The sequence below is a fragment of the Clarias gariepinus genome, chromosome 1 (assembly GCF_024256425.1).
Source record: "Clarias gariepinus isolate MV-2021 ecotype Netherlands chromosome 1, CGAR_prim_01v2, whole genome shotgun sequence".
In the NCBI taxonomy this organism is placed as follows: Eukaryota; Metazoa; Chordata; class Actinopteri; order Siluriformes; family Clariidae; genus Clarias; species Clarias gariepinus.
The window spans coordinates 25,674,834-25,695,513 of NC_071100.1; the positions used below are offsets into that span (position 1 = coordinate 25,674,834).

The 20,680-nt window shown below is 42.8% G+C and overlaps 1 protein-coding gene across 2 annotated transcripts in view; it reads left to right on the forward strand.

Moving 5' to 3' along the window:
* Nucleotides 1-20,680, forward strand: part of kdm6ba (lysine (K)-specific demethylase 6B, a) — an 86,416-nt gene that overhangs the window by 37,737 nt on the left and 27,999 nt on the right. Inside the window, exon 3 of one of the 2 annotated variants that reach the window (XM_053491214.1) lies at nucleotides 3,776-3,827. The gene's annotated coding sequence lies outside the window, so the exon portion shown is untranslated. The remainder of the gene's footprint in view (nucleotides 1-3,775; nucleotides 3,828-20,680) is intronic. The other variant, XM_053491199.1, reaches the window with a different exon arrangement.

A 20,680-nucleotide genomic window follows, 5' to 3' on the forward strand; every position in this document is an offset into this window, starting at 1 on the left:
GGTTTTATGGTCTTACAGTAATCATGACCCACATATGGTGTGAGTATTGAACACTTGGGGGGGTGGGGGGGATGATGAATTCACTGCTCCTGAAGTTTTAAACTATTTTGGCTTCGCTCCTGCTTTCTCAACTGTATCACTGTGTTAAACTTCTAGCCTGAACCAGAGCTATATGTTCAGCAGTGTCACACATTTGGATCTGTTTAATCCAGCCTCTTTGATGCAAGAGCCTAATGCGCGCGCACACACACACACACACATATATATGTATATTGATCCAGTGCACTCAGACATTTAAGCGTTGAGTAGATGCGAAAGGTTTTTCTCTGATTAGGTGTGTTAGTGGGTTGGTGGGAATATTCATCACCTGAAGAGAGAGAGAAAGAACAGACTAGATAGATAGATAGATAGATAGATAGATAGAATTGTAAACATGAATGTGTGTATGTTTTTCTACTTTGTGCTGTCTAGCTGTGACAGTTTTATCATGTTGGGAGCAGAAATGGCAAAAGCTAAAAATATCCCATAAACCCGTTCACCCCCACCCCGCCCTGTGCTCCGGATAAACTCTCCAGCCCTGCCGCGGATCGCTCCACCCTCTCGTTAAATGCAAGCTGTTCCCGCTGCACATTCCACATGGCAGAGCAAACCATCGTACAGCCAGAATGGGGGTGAGGGCTTTACTCTGAGTCCTCAAGCAAATGACGCCTAAACAAATCTTTTGAAGTGATGGAACGCAAACAATAGCGTATATGCACATCCGTGTGTGTGTGTCCATGTACAAGTGTAGATGTAAATGCGTATACACCGTCATGCAAGTGTGTGTGTGTCTTTGTATCTGTATGTGTGTGTTTGGCCAGCTGTGCAGCATGCATGTGTACATTCTCCAGGCTGAGCAGAGTGGGGGGTGTTGAAAAAACAGCAGCCAAATTCCTCTGTCTTCATGAACACACACAGAGCACCAGCACACACACTGTGCAAAACATCACCACGACAACTGCTTGACCCTGTGTGTGCGCGCGCGAGGTAGAGAGAGGTCTGGGTTGTAGAGATTAGAGATTACGCTAATTGAAGCAACGACCAGCCGTGGTGATGTCGTCATGCCATAATTTCACCCTCCTCTGTCCCTCTAGTCTAAACAGGAAGTGGTATGGCTTCTGGTTTTTCACCTCATGAGCAGGGTCACACACACTACACACAGGGTACGGGCATGTTTTTCCCCAACTGCTGGAGATGGGCTATGGGAGAGTATATTAAATAATAAATAAATTAGGTAATAAACCAGTAAGCCAGCACATACTTGGTGTGTAATGCTGAAGTTAGGCGAGTGATGTAATAAACTTTGTGTTCAAATTAACTAGAAAGTAGAAAGTCATAGCTCGGAATTATGTCAATCATGTCATATATTTATTTCTGTGTTCAAATTACAAAGTGATGGATGCTTTGTTATTAACAACAGTCTGGTCCATAAATACTGTATAGCCAAAAGTATGTGGACACCAACAAGTTAGAAGCAAATAATCCCGTACTGTGTCTTTGTAGTGTTGTAGCATTGTAACATTTCCCCTTTACCTTCCATGCATGTTCCAGCATGACCGTGCCCATGAGTGCAAAGCCACGCCCAGGATAGAGTGTCCTGAGAGCTCAGAGCCCCGACCTCAACCCCACTGAACACCGTTGGGATGAACTGGAACGCTGACCATGTGCCAGGTCTGACCTCACTAATGTTCTTGTGGCTGAATGAGCACAAATCCTCAGCGCTACGTGCCAAACTCTAGTGGAAAGTCTTCCCAGGAGAGTGCAGGTTATCATCATCATCATCGTCAAGGGGTGGACAAACTCTCAAACAAGCACATGTGGGTGTGATGGTCAGATTACAAACCTTTGGAGAAATAATGTAACCAATATGTGCGTATGTGCCAGTCAAACGTTTGGACACGCCTCACAATTAGACGTTTTTCTGCGTTGTTATGTAGAGGAAAGATACATGGTGGAGGCAGAGAAATCCGTAATCGGGTAATCATCTCCCCTGCTGGGTCTTAGTGCTTAGTGCTCTCTTACTCAACATCCGTGCACGGGTGTACTGTTTACTATAACACTGTGACCCCGTGTGTGCACGTAAAACATATTTTATTTTGTGTCTGTATGCGTGTAAAGCAAAAGCAAGTCTTATTAGAGAGGTTAAAGATCCATTGTCTCTCTCTGCTCAAGGCTTAGCCTGCTCTTTGCCTGCTGTGTGGGTGTCGGTGTGCGCACGTTTCATTGGACAATGTGCCTTACACACACAGACCAACAGACCCCTCCTACTTTCGCCTTTACAGACACACACACTTTTTCTCCCTGCTCTACACAGAAACACTGCTTTGTTGCAATTCTTTAGTGCAGAGCTCGCTTCCGAAACGAATTATGCTCGTAATCCAAGGTTCCACTGTATATATTTGGCAGATGTAAAGCATACATGTGTATGATTTTTTGTTAGTCCATTTTTATTTTATTTTATTATTATCATAACAGCTCAAGGAGCAACGTGATTGTGCTCTTTCTAAAGATTTTAGTTGTTTTTGAGTAAAGAGTTTTTTATCTGATTCATCCATTAATCGAAAAAATAATCGACAGATTAATCGATCATTAGTTGCAGCCCTATTCTCATGAAGACCTTTCCAGGAAAGCAAGACCAGGACTTACCTCTGCTGCAGAGGAGACGTTCATTTAGAGTCACCAGCCTCAGACATTACCAATTTAGCGTAGTTATGAAGGCTTTACAGAGCACAAGTATCAGACACATTGCACTGTTTTAAAGGCGATTATTGCATATTTTGGACGCCTTCAGCGTTGTTAAGATGTCACTTGGTTAGTTTGGGGTTAAGGATGACTTCCTGACTAAGTTTAATGAGGAATTCTGATTGAATTTAACATTTTGAATGCAACATTTCAGTGTAGCTTACTCTATTCTGTTGCCGTAAACAAACTATCCCTCACCATGTGGCTAACATTATAAAGCCAGACGTCTTTGTTCCTGATTTTTAGTTTTATTCCCATGCACTGTGATGTATATTCTTTCTTTCTGTTGAATATATTTGTTCAACTTGGGGAATATTTTATCCTGTTCAGGTTGGATGTGGACTGGGGAACGCCCTGTGTTAGGTGGAACTATATAGACTGGACGAGACACCAGTTCATCACAGTGTGTCGGTCACATTCACACACACTCTTTACACTATTCTTATTAACCGGTTTTATAATAGAAAATATAAGATGTTATATAAAATATATATAACATCTTATATAATGTATAAATAGTAAAAGTGACCGTGTTTAGGTCCTGCTAGAGGTTTCTGAAAGAAACATCATGCTCTAAACATTGGCTGAAGAACCCCAATTATGTTGTGTTAAATTACACTGTCTATTAATTTAATATAGTTGTGTGTGTGTGTGAATCTCTGCGCCATCTAATTTACTTTCATATGTACTGTATATTGAATTATGTTGACTGTTAGTGTCCTATTTGTGTTATTTTTATCTGCAGCTTGTGATGAGACTGTTACGTCTGAGCTAGTTTGTACTGCCTGTGTGTAAGTTTAAGGTTCATGGCCTCTGGTTGTCTGTACACACACTCAGCAGTAATCAGGAGTAGTATGGATGTGCGCTTTATGACAGTACTGACTGCACATAGTCCTTGCAAAGCGTGTGTGTGTGTGTGTGTGTGTGTTTAGTGGCTCTTTCTGGTCTAATGGTTTTCATGTTTGTTAACAGATTGTGTATCCTGTAATTGCAGGGCCAGGAAGGAGCCACTCCCATACAGGAAGAAGACATCAGATCACTGGTAGGTAAAAGGAGACCCGTGTGTGTGTGTGTGTGTGTGTGTGTGTGTGTGTGTGTGTGTTCTTGAGAGCAGATCAGCGCATTAATAGATTATCGATGCACTCGCAACCAAGCTGGACGAAGGAAATGGGCATAGTGATATTTGATACAACATGCGCAACTCACACACACGCTTTTGTTTAGACACTATAGCTCATCATCTACACACCAAACAGATGGAATGAGGTATCAGATTTTAATAAATAAGAAACTACTTGCACACTGACACAAACACATTTGACTATTTAATATCGTCAGCCGTGTAGTCGGGATGTGCCTGCCGGAGGTCTCTTATGAAGTGTTTATAAACCCGTCTTATTGTTGTACGAGACCATCATGTAACGGCGCAGGCGCGAGTCGAAATGATTCTGACGTCACCGCGCCATTTCATCCGGAGAAAAACACGCCTGTAGAATTGATGTTCAGCCGCGAGCCCCCGACCGTTCTTTAAGAGACAACTTTTTCCAGCAGTAATTGCGCACAGCTGTAGCTCGTTAAACATTAATTGACAATTAATCAGAATGAAGAAATAAAGAAACCGCACGAGTGACGCGACGTGCGGAGCGAGAGGAAATTATTTCCACTGGAGAAAAGAAAAAGAGCATGCTTTTATTTCCTACATTTTCACTTCCTTCTTAGTGTGTGTGTGTGTGTGTGTGTGTGTGTGTGTATATATATATTCTTCCCACCTTGTCTCTATACTTCCACTCGTCTGGGTGAAGAAGAGATGGGGTGGCAGATGTGTGGCACTCCTAATGCCAGGTGTAAACCACTTTGACTATCGGCCGTCCCACACGAGACGGAATCACGTGAGACGGATGTGGAGCGGCCATGTTGAATTGACATGTTGTCCTTTCCTGAGTCGAGCAGACCTGAAGGAATGGGGTGTTGGTATTGTCAGAAAATTAATTTGGAGGGCTGGAAGTAAAAAGCAGATGGACGAGATGGGGTGAATGGTAGTTGAGACGTTATTTCCATAGGACAATATGGACAAAGAATTGACGAGTCTTTCCTGTTATGCAGGTGTATTAGAGACAAGTGTGACTATGTTGTCCTCCAGACATCCTTCTATTTCAGCAAACTAATGAAAGCATGCAAGCTTGTGGTTAGGAATAGCTTTTCTTGTACTGTTCTGTGCGTTAACCTAGCGTCCCTCAGTGGACGTTGGACTACTCTCAGGAAGGTCGCTTTAGATAAGAATTTGTGCCAAATGCTCAAATGTAAACAAACATTCAACACTATGCCACTCAACGTTAACATTATTGTCGTTTGCTTAAAGATCCAGTGAGCCACCGCTAAAGACGTGTATCATTGCAAAGCAAGGGAGAAGCGTGATTAGAGCTCATTGCAGTGCCTCGGCCACTCCTGTTGTGTTGCTTAGTTATTATTTTAAATCTGTATTGCATGTAGCAGTAAGACACCACCTGCAAAATGTTTAACTAGCGTTAGTTATCATTGTTGCATTTTGTTGTGCGAGGGAAAAATAACTTTAATATTTTAAAGTTAACTTCTAAAAAGTGATCACTGCACATAAACGTGATCCGATTCTCTTGTGCCTTCCAAACCAATGACAATTTTGTTTTTTTTTCTTGGTCATTTTCTTGGAAATACACACTCACCCAACAACCCTTATCACCACCATACACAAACTTTGCTTCTTGATTAAATCTCCTTATAGGTTCTTAGTGTGATTAATAGGAGCAACCGCAAAGGACCCAAGCCATTACAAACAACCTATCTCAACTAAAAGGGTCAGTTTGTTATCTTAAGAAGGCTAAGAAAAGTTGTTGTTTTTTTTTTTTTAGTTGACTGGCACATTTCAAGGCCCTAAAGTAAAGAAAGACCCACTGTCTCCTCTTTTATTGTGGTTTACTAAAATTAAAAACATGGTGACATAACCTTCATAGTAAAGTGTGTGTACATTCTGGCTACTCTCATACTGGAAGTTATAGCAGATGCCCAAAAAGCACCTTGCACAAAAGCGAGGACGGTAACAGACAAACTGCACAGTGAGATGCAAGACTTGTCACTTGCTAGTGTGAATGCAGCACTTGTGTCTGTTAGCTCCTCCTCGAACAGCTCTGGGTCTGGATTGCATTGTGCCTTTATTTTTAAGCTGCTCTGATAATTCAAACAATTTCTTGTATTTAAAAAAAAAAAAGGGTATTAGCTGTGAGTTTTCTTGTGTGTGGTGTTAGATCAGGAATGTTGACAAATGTACTTGGAACTAAAACTTTGGAAAAAACATTGTAGTCTCCATGACCGTGTCCTGTTTTATCTGTCTCTAGCCCTGTGTCTCTCTGTCTCTCTCTCAGCACTAGTGAAACGTCGGGATCAGTGCATTAGTGTAGCGGGGGATTATAGAGAGAAATTAAAGGAGTCTGGTGTTCTGTTTTCTGCACATCAAAAGTCCTGCTTTGACTTGAACGCCTCTTATCGTCAACAGAAGCGGAACTCAATAAACAAGCATATCTCTTTGTCGTATTTTTAAAGCTGTATGATGTCACTGCATTGAAAGTTAGCAGGTTTCTAAAGAGACGCTACTTCTCGACTTCCTCTGTGAAACGCTGTCTTTGCGTGTAGTCTTTAACAACAGGGAAAGTGTTTGAGACTCAACCAGCTGTGTCTTTAAAGTCTGCCCTCATACCCCTGCACTCCTTACCACAGATGCACCAGCATTTTGCACCTACAGCACACTATTACATAGACGTGTGGGTGTGTGTGTGGGTGTGTATGTGGGTGTCATCCACATAAGTGTCCATATTCTCACAGTTGTCCCAGCGTCTGCAGTATCTGCACAAGCAATGGTTAAAGGGGCAATATGTTATTTACATATTCAGGGTGAACCACTTGCTCTGAATTGATGTTTTCCAACAAAACCAAAATTGCAGTGATTAATTTATCTTTACTGATGCCTTTCCTACTTTGTGTCAGACAGCCTTCAGACGGTGTTTTTTCAGATTCACGTTTACACAGGAAGTGACCTGTAACAAATCTCACCCTGGATCTGCCTCTGTTTACATGTCAAACTAATCCATTTGTTTATCCCCTGCGTCTTCTCTCCGGCTGAACCGTGACCGCGCTAATGTTTTAAATCAGTCACCTGAAGCGAGGTCGGGGTAATCCTTCTCTTTTCTCTGCAGACGAATCCGCTTCTGTTTACACATGCAGCCTTGAGACTGTTTCTAGAAAGATCCTGTCATGTTAGGATCCGGAGGCATTCACGCTTAACGTTGATTTACTTACTAGAGGTTCCTGATGACCTCGTGCTACCATTACCTGCGGATAGAGTGTGCAGTCAACTTGCCAGTGTTTTGGCAGCCCTGTTGTTCGCACTGTCGCTGTCTGATCCAAGGTTTCAGTAGCTACAAGCTTTCAATCTAACATAGCTGACGTTTTCCGCCGCGGTTACGTTTAAGTGAGGAAACGCCGCTGACGATTCTCAGTGTGTCAGAAAAGTTGATGATGTTTGGTACGTCACGTTTCGACATAAAAGTTTTCCCACCGTTACATTGCGCAAGGAATGCTTGTGACACACCTGTGATGAAACTGCTTGACAAACACACAGAGCTCCAAACAGAACTTCTGTTTTATATACAGTACAATGGAAACTCGGCATACAAACTTAATCTGTTCCGGACGCATTTTCCCGAAGGAAATAATGTGAATGCAGAAAATTCGCTCAAACCACCCAAAAATATTACCATCATTACCCATTTCCACCACTATAATCATATTTTTGCATATAAAAACAGGAAATAAGTAAAATATGAAATGGATATTAAACCTCACTTATCCATAATTTATAATTCCTCTCGACACCGGCTGCTTTAAAAACCAAACCCAAAGTGGCTCAGTTGTCTTCTTACTGCCGTGCCTATTGGCATTCTTCGGACCCATGGTGCTATGTCTTTACTAAGTCTTGAACAAAATCCAGGAAAAACCCCACAAAGAATATGTAAACTCACTTCGCTTGGCTTTTCCACTGATGCAAACACGTTTTAAACACAGGTGCATGCAATCGGTTTCATAAAATTCTTACGGAGAAAAATAAAAAGCAGGGGTGTAAGGAGTAACCACTGTGTATGTGTGTGTGTGTATACAGTCAAGCTTGAAATTATTCATACCCCTCGCAAATTCTGACTTTTATTTAACCAGCAAGTTTTTTTTTAATAAGAATATATATAAATATTTTTTTTATTTTCAATAAATATATTTAAAAAAAATTAGCAGACAAAAACATTAACGTTTTGCAGTGGCCCAGCCAGAACCCTGACTTAAATCCAGTTGAGAATTTGCGGAGGGATCTTAAGATCAGGTTGAGGGGAAGGAGATCCTCCAACCTAAAAGAGTTGGAGCTTATTGCTAATGATGAATGAGCACAAATACCAGTGGAGACGTGTGAAAGGTGGTCAGCGTTTGATTGCTGTAATAGCCAATAAGGACTTTTCTATTAGTTATTGAGAAGGGTATTAATAATGTTAGACATGCCCTTTTTTGTTCAAATGTAAATAAAAGATGAGTAATAGTTTTTGTACATCGTCTTATTATCTTCTGGAAGACGCCTGTGTCCTTTCTAATCAAGAAAAAAACATGCTGGTTGAATAAAAGTAACTTAAAGTCAGAATTTGCCAGGGGTATAAATAATTTTAGCTTGACTGTATATACAGGTGCATATTACAGAGAGAGAGGGAGAGAAATAGATTGATTAATGTGGAATTCCTTTGAAAAACAGCTGGCTTTTAGGGACAAGTGCTGAGTAGGTCAGTTTGTTCTATCTGGTGGAGTTAATTTCAGGGCCAGAAACGACTGACAAAAGCCTGAAAACTTTGCAACTAGCCTGATCCATGGCACGGTTACATTGCATAACAAACTTTCGCTATGGTGTGTCGGTTATTCCAATTAAATGATTATAATCGGTATAGAATTTTTTTGGGAGAATTACAAACCGCTGCTTTAAACATGTTTTGTAACTTATACGCGACACTTGGAGAGCTGAATTGAAAGGAAGAGAGTAAAGTGTTTCTTCCACTTTTTTAACAATCCCGTGTTAAATCCCAGTCTGCATAACACACAGCGAAAGAGAGAGAGAGGGGTGTGTGTGTGTGTGGAAGCAAGAGACTGCGAAGGAGGGCGAGTAGAGACTGGGAGGAGAGAGGAGAGAGGGGTGACTGTCGTGGGGGAGGGGCTGTTTAGAAATAGGCATGAAAAAAATAGAGAGGCAGGCTGGCCTATAGCGAGGGGGGTTGGGCTTAGGAGCTGTGTGTGTGTGGTGTGTGTATGTATGTGTGTATGCATGTGTGTGTGTGTTAGAGAGAGAGAGAGAGAGAGCTCAGCTCCTTTCTTTGTTTGACTGGTGAATGGAGAGAAGCCAGAAAGAAAGAGAGCGTGTGTGTGTGCGTGTGTATGTGCGTGTGTGTGTATGCGTGCGAGAGAGAGATTGTGAGGGAGTGAGGGAGGCAGAAGAAGGTAAAGAAAGAGAGGAGTGAGTGCCTGTGTGTTGTGTGTGTGTATTTATGATTTGTTTGCATTTAGGTGGAATTTCACCTCCTGACTGTCAGCTTTCACATGGTTTGTGTTTTATGTGCTGCTGCCAGCTTGTGTGTGTGTGTGTGTGTGTGTGTGTGTGAGAGAGGGGGGGCAGGTAGAGAAGCCTGCTGCTGGTTTAAAGGGAAAACAGGAGCACAGATTTGCTGAGCTGGACTGTGTGCGAGTTGCGACTCCCCAAACACGCTGTGGAATTAGTGCGCCTGGACATTAAATCCACGGTAAGACACGCTGCCTTTCCAGCTCTCTCTCTCACTCCTTCTCTCTCTCTCTCTCTCTCTCCTTCTCTCTTTTTCTCCTCTGTTTTTTTTCCTTTTTATGCTGTGCCACTTTTTTTTTTTCATGTGCTTTTAAACCAAGCATGCATGCCTCGAGCAAAGTCAGCAGCTCTGAAGGAGCTCTAGAGAACGTGAAGGAGAGGGAAAAGTTGCAGTGGGCTTTTCAGGAATAACGCTGCACAAAGGAAGCCTGTAGTGCTCTGCACTGTCACACATTTCACTCGCCGCTCTGTTAACACCACAAGCTGTTTCTTCTTTCCTTTTACACGGACTGTGTGATGCATAGCTCGCTTCTTGACGTTTGCATTGCATTTGTTGCCGATTTATTCGGTTTCCTGTGTTTTGTTCGTTGATTTTTTTTAAATATATTTTTCTTTCGTCCTTTTGAGAGAAAAGCAGGAAGTGGAAATCCATTTGTGCTTTGGACTGTGGGATGATCAGTGTGAACCTTAGCACTCAGCTGACTATTGTTAGCCACACACACATAGAGAAAGAGTGTGTGTGTGTGTGTGTGTTTGTGTGTGTGTGTTGTGTGCTCTCACTGCTGTGTGCATGTTCATGTATTGTGTACATGTGCTTGTATACGTGCCTGGCATGGCTTGTGTCATTTACCGGCATCCTGGATTGTTGTGTGTGTGTTTTTGTGTGAACACACCCAAGTCCCTGGCATGAGTGTAAGTCGTGTCTTCACCTCATTAAATCAATCCACTTAGAAGAGTGAAGAAGAAGAAGAAAAGAAAAAAAACAACAACACCAGAACGTTTCATGTCATTATCGGTTGTAACACGATCCCCACTTACACACACGCACGCACGCACCTACATCAAAAGTGTCTGAACTCTGTGTTAGTATGCCGTTAGATCCCACACACATACATACATATCTATCTATCTATCTATCTATCATATATATATATATATATACAATCTATAAACCCCCCCCCCCCCCCCCCCCGGGATTGACCTACTAAACTGCCCCCCCCCCTTTTACTGATCACTTCATTCATTTATTCATTCATTCATTATCTCCAGCAGAACATCCTCCCGCCCTCCCCCTCCACAGCCTCTCTCGCTTTCTCTTCTAATCGCTCTCTCTCGCGCGCGCACGCTCTCTCTGAGCTCCTTCCTCATCTCATTCTCGCAGTAGCTAATAACAGACCGCCGTGTGTGAGCGCGTGCGTCTGTTCCCAAAACAGATCTGATGCAGCTTGGCTCCTATTGGTGTGTGCGCGTGTACAGCCTTCAGGGCAATTCTGCTTTTAGCCTACTTTTTTTTTTTTTTTTTTTTTTTTTTAAATGTACAGAACCTCAGTGTTACGTTCTTGTCTCGCCTGACTGCTGATTCCACCTTCCTAATGTAACGAGGAATATCACTTTTCTGCAGCAGGTACAGGCCGGGTGGTGTGAAGACTGGAATGTGGTCATGTGGGTATAAAGAGAATACACAGAGTGATTAGGAGAGAGAGAGAGAGACAACAGGCCTTGTATGGTATCTCTCTCTCTCTTGTTTCTGTCTTTGATGGGCGTCTCATCTTGTGCAGATGTGCACACACTGAAAGGTGTACGTGTGTGTGTGTGTGTGTGTCTGCACTCATGCCCTCAGGCCGAGCCTGGTTGCCTGAAGTAAGGATTGTGCATTCAGTGGAATGGGGAGGGGTGGAGAGAGAGAGAGGAGGGGGGGATGATTGAGTATGCTGCTGGAGAAGAAAAGGAGACATAAGAGAGAGAGAGGGGGGTGCATGGGGAGGGGTGGTGTTGCTTGGCTGGTGTTGTGTTCTTTGGGTGAAGGAGTGAAGGGGGAATAGGGGGGGGGGAGCAGGCAGACACACTCCGTTTAAACATCAGGGAGACGGCGACTTGCTCGGGCGAGCGCCGAGATTTAAAGCCGACGGCAGAGAAAGGACAGATCACTGGAAAAATGCCATCCGTCTTTTCTGAGGTCATATGGAGCGAGGGGAGGGGGAGGAGGAGGGAGGCTGCTGAGTCTGCACATGAGTCCTGTGTCAGACAGGGCTTTGATTTGTTTAGGTCAGTTCTTGGAAAGCCACTGTCTCTCCAATATGCGCGCGCGCGCACACACACACACACACACTCTCTCTCTTTCCCTTCCCCCTCCTTCTTGTATATCATTATCATTGTCATGTAACCTGATCCCTCAGATCCACACCTGTGTTTCCTGCCCCTCCCAGGTCCACTGAGGATAGGATAGTGCAAATAGGGGGCAGGGGATTTGGCAAGGCCAACACGTTAACCATACAAAAGATTAACACACACATTCAGGTACTTGTGAGCGCACGAACAAAGTTAGTTGATGTAAAGACGAATGGTTGCATCATCCACCCCTGAGGACTAAGTGCTCACTCGGATCAGCAAATGTGTGTCTGTGCGTGTTGTTTCATCATCGAAAGACAGGTTTACTTGTCGATTATTATTATTACTTTATGTTGCATGTTGTTGGAACAGTAAACCACAATATATATATATATATATATATATATATATATATATATATATATATATATATATATATATATCAGCAAGAAACGTCCCTTTTTCAGGACTGTATTTCAACAATAATGTTGTAAAAATCCAAATAACTTTACAGATCTTCATTGTAAAGGGTTTTAACAATGTTTTCCATGCATGTTCAATTAACCATAATCAATTAATTAACATGCACTTGTGGAATAGTCGTTAAGACCGTAACAGTTTACAGAAAGTAGCCATTTAAGGTCACAGTTCTAAAAACGCAGGACACTAAAGAGACTTGTCTACCGACTGTGAAAAACACCCAAAGAAAGATGCCCAGGGTCCCTGCTCATCTGCGTGGACGTGCATTAGACATGCTGCAGGGAGGCATGAGGACTGCTGATGTGGCTAGGCCAATAAATCGCCATGTCCGCACTGTGAGACGCCTAAGACAGCGCTACAGAGAGACAGGAAGGACAGCTGATCATCCTCACAGTGGAAGACCACGTGTAACAACACCTGCACAGGATCGGTACATCCGAATATCACACCTGCGTGACAGGTACAGGATGGCCACAACAACTGCCCGAGTCACACCAGGAACACACAATCCCTCCATCAGTGCTCAGACTGTCCGCAATAGGCAGTCCATGAGGAGGAGATGCACTGCAGTACTTCAAGCAGCTGGTGGCCACACCAGATACTGACTGGTACTTTTGATTTTGAGCCTCCCTTCATTCAGGGACACATTGTGAAACATTTTTAGTTTATGTCTTATGGTGTTGACTCTTTTAGTGTTCATACAAATATTTACACATTAAGTTTACTGAAAGTAAAAACAGTTGAAAGTCAGAGGACGTTTCTTTTTTTGCTGAGTGTATATATCCAGCAGCTGCTTTCTGAAAGCAGGGCTAAAATAACTGGCAGAAATCTCACGAGCCTCGCACTGGCACGACAATGAGAGGTCTGGAGGTCAGACGGCACTCTCGACAAAAAATCATAAACTAGCTTCTTAAAACACACACAGCGTTGTGGTTGCAGCGTTTGCGTTTTGTCATGTCTCTAATTCTCCGCTGCGTGCACTTTAATCCGCCTCCATGCCCCCTTTTCCCTCACCTCCTCTAGTCCTCTTTTAGTTTTTAGGTTCTGTACTCCTACTTGTTTGACAAGCTCAAAAAATAAAAATACAATTCTGCTGTGTGTTTCCATGTCAGGCCCCAGCTTTTTCTGATGTAACATCCCTTCTGACTTTCTGCATATGGACGTCAAACAGCTTTCATCACGCTCAACGGACACACATGCACACACACAGCTCAGACGTTCAAGATCATTAACTGTAAGACACACATCTCGTCTTGCACTTCTCTGCAAATCCCACTCCTGCCCTGATGCATTCTGGGTCGTGACCTATGTGCGACCTGACCGACCCATCATGGATGTGTATCTCGCATTACTGAGATGGAGTCATGGGATCGTGTTGATTGGGTTACACTGCGGATGGGGATTTGGGGGGGGGGGTGGGGGTGGGGGGTCATGCCAATCGATGAGAGATTTGAGACCGATGTAGGTTGTGTGTTTGCACTTTCTCTCTCTCTCTCTCTCTCTCTCTCGTGCTGTTCTCTCTGTCTATCTCATCCTATGCTGTGGTTCTAGTCCGGGTTTCTACTCGGCTCTCACCTGTTACGTAAGGTGTGCGTGCATGTGGGTGGTGCATGGCGTACATGCTGTGATAAGGCCAGGAGCCTGCTTTGCCGGAGGCAGACTTGTCTGCAGAGCAGTGTTCGAATTTTATTATTATTTTTCTTAGCAGTTGCCTTGTCTCTTCCTTCCATCCCCAGGGATTTCCCAGTGTACTGATCTCATGAATTTCCACAATGTAACTTTGTACATCTGGTGTCATCTGTCCACAATTATATACTATAATATATAGATGGTGTATTTTTAAAATTGCACGATTAGAGAGCCCAACTACATTATGATTTATAGGCATGCCCCAAAAAATGTATGAAAAAATATATCTCTCTCTTCTGACGGTCACATGTTAGCATTAACGATGGTGCGCGACTACTAACATCTTAGGGAAGGGAATATAATACCACACATTGCTGCCATAATTCAATTCATGGTTTAAAAATAGGGCAACGATGAGAGCTGTTGAATATTTGAGTATACACACACACACACCTCTATACTTATTTATATTTATATCTATATCTTTAGCATGGGAGATATATATCTACAGTGCTAACCTCTTCAGCAGAGGTTAGCATTGTAGCCTCGTACATCCTCCAGGGTTGAGGGTTCGATTCCTACCTGTGTTCAAAACCCATGCTTGCTGTGTTTCTTCTAGGTACAAGGACATGGAGAATGGGTTAATTGGCATTACAAAATTGCCTTTTGTGTGTGTGTGTAGGGTTAGGGTTAGCCTTTCTCTCACACACACACACACACACACACACACACACACACACACACAAACACATATAACATTTGTTCTTTTTTTTTTTAAACTCAGAAAGCCCATCTACATTATAAATTATTACCCCAATGCCTAACACACACACACACACACACACGTGTATATGATTAGATATTTTATTCAATTTCACTCCACCGCGCATGTCGCAACAGGCAACAATCAAATTAAGCAATAATATCATGTCATGCTTCAGCTCCCCCTCCTCCATCCTCAGCTAACAGCAGGAAGAAGTGCTGAGCGAGCGCAATCTCACAATCCAGTCAACTCCCGTGCGTTATTTCCAACAGGACAAAGTGACGTGTTTACAGAAGAGATGACGGGATGGAGAAAGTTAACGCAGATAAGAGATGGAATGAAAGCGTGTGGAAGCTCCGCCTTTAACCTTAGAAATAAAATGTCAACATCCAGTGGGTGCATGGGCAATGTTTTCATATCGTGTGTGTGTGTGTGTGTGTGTGTGTGTGTGTGTGTGTGTGTGTGTGTGTGTGTGTCGTAGGGGTAATTTTGGTAAGTGACCTCCCTCAGGGCCTGAGCAGGTGTGAGATTTTGACTCCTGAGGTGTGTGTGTGTATGCGTGTGTTAGTGTGTGGGTGGTGAAGTAAGAGACACCTCAGTGGCGTTGTGTTACGTTTCTCCCATTTGTTTGGTGGAGCAGTATCAGTCGCAGGTGTGTGTGTGTGTGTGTGGGAGTGTGCTGGTTTGTTTGGGATGTTTATATGTAGCCATTTGCTTGCAGCTATAGTGGTGCCCCCCTGCTGGGTGTGTACATGTGTGCGCGTGTGTGTATGTGCTCTCGGGGAGTGTTAAATAGAACAGCAGTGTGATTTCACACCCTCCTCCTCTCTCTCTCTCTCTCTCTCTCTCTCTCTCTCTCTCACTCGCTCGCCCATCCCCCACTCCCAGCAGTCCACAGTAGTGCCGTGCATCTGTGTCATGTCATTGGGTTCTGCTGTCCTAGAGTAACCCTCCCCCTTCTTTTCATACACACACACACACACACACACACTGCTTCTGTCTCGCACTCCCTCACAATCTCCATGTCTTTCTTTTCTTCATTTGGGTTTTCTGTATCAACAGCTCACTCGTTCTCCTGCCATCGCTTTCCAGTAAACCCGGTTGGGTTTATCGTTTTGATTCTAGACGGAATTTAGCATGTCTGACACACACACACACACACACACACACACACACACACACACACACTTATCTCACTTGCAATCATGAACGAAAAAATATGTGCAAGTGTTCCCTGCCTTTTCCCTCTGCCCCGCCTTAGGCTCCGCCTCCAGGAAGAGACAGGTGTAGAACAGATCGTTCTGCCTTGCCCCAGCCTACACAAATATGCACCCTTTGTGCACACACACACACACACACAAATGAGGCAGGGCAGTAGTACGATTGAACGGTTGGTACTGCATGAAGTAGAACAGGTCAGGTCAGGTGTGTGTTCGTGTGCACTGGCACGCTCTGTCTGTTTGCCCTTCCCTGTAATGCAGTTCGGCGAATAAAAGGGCTTCGAGGAGGACGTAGCGTGCGTGCGCCCTGTTTAACTCCGCATCGGGTTTGGAACGATTTTGACATCGCAGATTTTATCTTACTTTTTTTTTTTTTTGAGGTGTGAGACAAGATTGCATAATGTGACGCACTTGTTAGAGCTGAGGATCATGTGCAGACTTCCGATTTGACTTCAGTTCTCGACTTTTGGGCAATAATGTTTATTGCCTTGATTTGTCTGTAGACAAGTATTAAAAATGTTAAAGTATTTATTATGCATTAAAATGCTAAGTAAAACTTTTTTCCATTGTAATTTTTTTAAATGTCATATCTTCATCTCAATGTCAAAGAGATGATCTAGCCAATTTTCTTCACCACACTCCAGTCCAGGAGGTGGCGCTAATGCATCAACCGGATATGAAGTAGATGAAGAAGAAGCGATACGCTTCCAACAAAACATGGAAGATGGAACAGGTCTACAGAAACTGTTGTCTGTTTTAAAGGAATTTCTCGATTCAGAATTTTTAAATTCTGAATCGAAAACCGTTTCAAATAATTGAACAACCTGATAAAGAACTTAAAAAAAGAAAAAGTGCTCAACAGTAAGTGATGAGTTTAACGACACGATTAAAGACAAAGTCGTGTCTGAAATCGTTAAAGTTGCTATGATGCTCGTTAAACACGCGCTCGAAAAGGCGAGTTTTGTCTAGACGCAAACCGAGTGTAATAAGTTCATCAGTTTAAATAAAAACCAGTCTATTGTTGGGTGATCGTCATACAGAATACTCTGACACGGTTTAAAAAAATATATATACTGTTATCATTTTATTGGGATCTATTCCTACAGTGTACTAGGTAATAATTATAATAAAAATAATAATAATAATACTGGCAGGCTGGTCGTGTGCACTGTGTCTCCGACTTATTTGTCTTTCGTCTTGAGTCCGATATCCCCTACAGTCACATCCCCACTACATGCAGCAGCCCAAACATGAATATAAAATATCGGGTACGGAAACCAGGATCACAATGGGACGCGCAGGAACTTGAAATGAAAGAATAAAGAACACACACGCAGGTTATAAATCAGATGATCAGAGACGCGTTTTCAAACGTCTGGATGAAATCTAAAGTAAGCAGATGTTGGGCGCTGAGCGTCAGGGCCCGCAGTCTTTAATGTCGGTCGCGGTGCCTATCAGCTCTCACCGGCGCGGAGTCTGCGTCAGGGCTAGCTGCTTATCTGATTTGGTTATTTTAAAAAAGGTAATGATGAGATGAGTATTTCAGGCGTTAGTCATAATTTGTTTATCATTCTCATGTTATCTGATAATCACACAGAGTCTGACAGCATCTTATCTGCTTGGGTTGGAGGTGGGTCAGATTTAACAGACCGATGTGGCCACATCACGTGGCAGTGACAGATGTTTTTATGAAAATTAGACTTTAATATTAGATCTACCTATACTGTAAGGGAAATGGTCACTTTTTGAATTTGGCTGTATCCCAAACCTCAATGAGTAGTGTGTGTGTGTGTGTGTACACAGTACGACTCTATAAATACTAAGACATTGGTGTGGTATTTTTGATCTACTATTGCAGCGGTCTGTGATTTGAGATGCTTGGGACTTGGGTTGAGACGCCTGGTGAGTTGAGTTTGGTGGTGTGTGTGTGTGTGTGAGACAGCTCTCGGAGGACACACACAACACAGTAGAGAGAGAGAGAGAGAGAGAGAGAGAGCAAGCACACTGCCCCTATTGTACAGAGACGTGTGCAGATGTGAAATGCAGCGCATGTTGTAGTGCATTATGTTATCAGTTTCCATAGTGACACGTATACGGCGTGACCGTCTCCACAGCGAATTACCGCGTCGCACTTGCACGAGTCGGAACAAAGACCGCCACACCACATTGTCTGTGTGCGCACCCTTTACTTCCCCTCAGCTCTTTGTTTCTGTTTACTTGTAAAGACTTTGTGCTCTGTGACATAAAGCTGAGATGACAAGTAATGGATCATTTGTCTGGAAATAAGCCACCACTTTGCCTTAACCCATACCAAATCACATGCTTTTTGTGTGAGCACGCGTGTATATACCGCGTTCCAAATTATTACGCAAATTATGTATTTTTTTTATGACAATTTTCAAGTCATCAACCATTAGGGTATAATTCGAATTTTATTGAACAAACCTCCTAATGATAACAATACTTATTTTAAAAATAAAAAACTGAAAACGCACTGTTCCAAATTATTATGCACAACAGAGTTTAAACATTTTATAGGTAGTAAAGAACTGAAAATTGGCATTTGTTGAATTTGCTTATGCTTATTTACTGAAATCAAAAGCTATTTTAATCAAAAACATCCTAACAGGGCATGTTACATCTTGACATAGGACCCCTTTTTTGAGATCACCTTCACAATTCTTGCATCCATTGAACTTGTGCGTTTTTGGACAGTTTCTGCTTGAGTTTCATTGCAGGATGTCAGAGTAGCCTCCCAAAGCTGCTGTTTTGATGTGAACTGCCTCCTATCCTAGATCTTTTGCTTGAGGAAGCTTTAAAGGTTCTCAATGAGGTTGAGGTCAGGAAAGGATGATTTTAAAACCACAGCATGAGTTTCTTATTTTTTATGCCCATAGCAGCCAATGACACAGAGGTATTCTTTGCAGCATGAGATGGTGCTGTGTCATGCATGAAGATGATTCTGCTACAGAAGGCACAGTTCTTCTTTTTGTACCATGAAAGAAAGTTGTCAGTCAAAAACTCGGTATACTTTGCCGAGGTCATTTCCACACCTTCAGGGACCCTAAAGAGGCCTACTGGCTCTCTCCCCATGATTTCGGCCCAAATCATGACACACACGCCACCTTTTTGTTGATGTCACAGCCTTGTTTGGGACATGGTGGCCATCCACAACCATCCACTACTCCATCCATCTGGACCATCCAGGGTTGCACGACACTCATCAGTAAACAAGACTGTTTGAAAATTAGTCTTCATGAATGTCTTGGCCCACTGCAACTGTTTCTGCTTGTGAGCATTGGTTAGGGGTGGCCGAATACTAGGTTTATTCACAACTGCAAGCTTTTAAAGGATCCTACACCTTAAGGTTCGTGGGACTCCAGAGGCACCAGCAGTTTCAAATACCTGTTTGCTGCATTTTAGCAGCTGCTCTCTTAAGCTGATGAATTTGTCTGGCAGAAACCTTCCTCATTCTGCCTTTATCTGCACGAACCCGTCTGTGCTCTGAATCAGCCACAAATGTCTTCGATGATCACGCTTAAGTTTTTGTGAAATATCTAATGTTTTCATACCTTGTCCAAGGCATTGCACTATTTGATCCCAGTATTAGATCTTTTTTCTTTCCCATATTGCTTGAAACCTGTGGCCTGCTTCATAATGTGGAACAACCTTCTTCAGTACTTTTCCTTTAATTGGGCTCATCTGGCAAACTAATTATCACAGGTGTCTGAGATTCATTTCTTTCCTCAGACGCAATACCATCCATAATTTAAAAACTAAACATTTACGACACTTACATCCAATTTGCATAATAATTTGGAGCGCAGTGTGTATATATGTATGTGTATATATGTATAACGTGTGTGTGTTCGTTCGCGCGCACACAGTTACAACCGGGTGTGTGGTCTTATGGCAGTATAGACGGCATGTGCAGGTCATATGTGAGACTCGGGGATGAAGAGTCCCTTTGTGTTCGTGTGGGTTTTGGCATCTGGAACTGCTAATTAGAACAACAAGTCTCTGTGTTAACCGCACACATGGACACACAAGGCAGTGACAACCTTGATTTCTTCAGGTGCTTGGGGTAACCTTATCATTTTTTTTTTTTTTTTTGCGAATTCTGTATATCACACGTCTATCATTTTAGTAATAAGCAAGAAACAAACTTGTTGAAATGATGTTCTGTACAAGTTTAAAAGCGGTAGAATAAACTGAATAGCTCTTGTACAAATGTGCAAAAGCAACTGTGCTGCCTAATGCCGGAGCGACAGTGTGTTGGTCAGGGAAGATGTGCGCATGTTATCCAGCTCCGCACACTACAGCAATGTATGTCACTGCTTACACCGTTTCACCTTAGTAAAATCGGATGCCTAAGGATCGTGTGTGTGTGTAATAGAGAAGGCAAGTGAGGCATGTGTGAGCCTGTTTGTATCACCTAAGCATCTGTTTTTTACCTGACTGAGGCTGGTGAATAATTTTGCCTGTGTGTGTGTGTGCAAGCAGACAGTCTGTTATTTGTCTGGTCTGTATGTATGTGCGTGCGTGTGTGTGTCTGCTTCTCTAATTTAGTGACTGATGTGTGGAGCAATATAAGGAAACTCAGTCTGAGACATAGAAGTTAAAGGGTTACCGGCTTTCTTTTGTTGTTGTGGGCTCCTGTCTGCTTTTGGTCCCGCGACAGGGTAGTGTTTATGTGGTCAGTAAAATCTGTGTGGAAAACAGAGTAGACACTGAGTCACACCCTGACAAATGACTGAAAAGATGTCAAGGACAGCTTAAAAAAATAAAAAAGAAAGAAAGAAAAAGAAAGAG